Raw genomic sequence first — 2398 nt, 5'->3', positions numbered from 1 at the left:
TTGGATGAGGGAAATGGTGGGGAGGGGAAGGGACAAAGTATGATTGATTGTCAGCCATGAAGGGTCTTGATTTTAATATATAGTCAAACTACATGAGGAGGTGTTGAGGGTCAATAGCAATTGGACATTACTGATATCAATCTATAATGGGAAGAAAAAAACTGGACCAAACAATTCTCTCTTCATTATCTTCAATATGGGATATTGATTTTGAATTCAGTTCTGAAATTTGCCTAATTGATCACAGAACAATTAAAAGTTTGAATGATTCCAAGGGGCTTGTCCTATTTGAGTGTTTTGAACAAATATTTATGAGCCTTTGTCACTGAATTCCTGAACTGAAGAACTCAAGAAAGAAGAGGTCCATGGAGTAATAAAATCCATCAACAAACTCCAAGTGGTTGAGGATCCATCCCCATCAGAGAAGCAATGAACAGAAATGGGCACAGCTTGGCGGCTGCCCCAGCTCTGGCATGGGCCCTGGGCCTGGAGCAGGAGCAGCTCTTGAGGGCCCCAAGGCCACGGCTGTTGTGCTGCCCTGGGCAGATGGGATGGCAGCAGGGGCTGCAGAGCTCTCAGCACCTCAGCCCGAGGGGAGCAGGGCAGGCAGGAAGCCTCCTTTGGCCTTGGCCAAGCACCTTCCCCCATGGCTGGGGCTGAGTCCTGTGGCAGATGCAGCTGCTGCTGTGCCCTTGCCAGGGGCTGAGGCCGTGGGGCAGTGCCCAGAGCAGCCTGGTCCGAGCAGAGCTGTGGGGCCAGAGCCGGCTGGGCTGGGCTGGGGAGAGGCCCTTGGTGCTGCCCAGAGCTCAGGGCAGCTGGCAGAGCTTACAGGGAGCTGGGTTGGGCTCAGAGACCCTGGCACAGAAACCATCAGTGTCCATCTCAGCCTGGCTGAGCGTGGAGGGGCAGGACTCAGGCCAGGCCTTGTGGGGCAGGGCCAGCGCCTGTGCAAGGCATTGCAAACAGGCAAGTGGCCCAGAGAGGAGGCTGCTCTGTGCCCTTGGAGGCATGGACAGAGCAGGGAGGGGGCCTAGGACATTTTTCAGCACCAGCTTCTGTCCCCGTGTGTTGGCAGCCCTGGCTGCTGAGCCCAGCTTTGTCCTGGGCTGAGTTTGGCTGTGGCCCAGCTCCATCCTCCTGTAGGGCTCAGGGCCTGTTCCCAGCCATGGCCAGCCGTGGCTGCCTCTCTGCTGGCCCAGAGGCCGGCACAGCCCAGGGCAGGGCTGTCTGTGCAGCCCCACAGGTGCCACGGGCTCTGCAGGAGCTGGCAGAGGCTGCCCAGCAGGGAGGCCATGGGGCACAGAGCCCCAAGGCTGCTGTGGGCACCACAGCAAAGGGGCCGTTCCCAGCCGCAATGCTCCTGGCCTGGGCTGGGCCTGCACAGGGGCTGGGCCACCATGGCTGGGCCAGCACAGGGCCACAAAGGGGCCACGCAGCCGCTGCCAGGGCTGAAAGCAAGGCCAGGCACACACAAGCAATTGCTGAGCATGGCCTGCACTGGCCAGGCCTGCCTGTGCCAAACGCAGAGCTCAGCTGCCCTTGGGGGCTGCAGCAACCGTCCAGAGCCCAAAGAGCCTCCATGGCTGTGCTGGAGACCAAGGCTGCAGGAGGGAAATGCAGGGCTGCTGTGGAATGGGGAGGGCATTGAATTCCAGAACACACCTCAGCTCTCTGATGATCCTGGCACCATGCTGGGCCCTGTTTCAGATGGGAGCAGAGCAGATGTTGATGGGACAGGAGCCCTGTGGGGCTGTCAGGGACCTGCAGCTTGCAAGGTGCTCTGCTCTCCCTCAGGTGCTCTCAGAGAGATCCAATCCCAGCTGGGCCCCTCAGGGCACAAGTGGCACTGCCTGTTCATGGGCACACAGCTGATGTCTGCCTGTAAAGTGGCACAGGTGTTAAGAACTGTTAGTTTCACCATATGCAAGCAAATCTTTATTATCTGGGTCATTTGAGTACTGTGTAAAAATGGCAAAGTTTTCCAACCAGGAATGGGGATTTTCTGGAGGTATACTAATGTCAGGAGAAGAAATAATGATCTTGCCTTCTACTAACGTCACCAGTATTCATTCTATTATATAAATCTCTCTTTTCCATTAGGGGTTTCCAGCTATCTTATTGAAATAGCCACGTCTAAGGACATCTCTTCACTAGACCAGCTGGATCTTTATTCTTCCCATTGCTCCCAGATTTCCTCCTCCAGATGTTCTCTGGTCATTCATGTTCCTCTTAACTGACTAGCTTCATGCTTTGAGCTTCAGGGAGTTGCCTAATCATCCGAAGGGCAAGTAAATATATCAATAATCAACATCCTCATTGTGTTTATATCTATCACGGAACTGTCTTTTCTTGTGTCTTTGTCTAAAATTCTTCCTGTACAGAAAACCCTTGGTGATGG

This window comes from Melospiza melodia, unplaced genomic scaffold (genome assembly GCF_035770615.1).
Source record: "Melospiza melodia melodia isolate bMelMel2 unplaced genomic scaffold, bMelMel2.pri scaffold_55, whole genome shotgun sequence".
NCBI lineage: Eukaryota > Metazoa > Chordata > Aves > Passeriformes > Passerellidae > Melospiza > Melospiza melodia.
The sequence above is the reverse complement of the archived record's forward strand: the minus strand, read 5'-3'. Positions refer to the sequence as shown.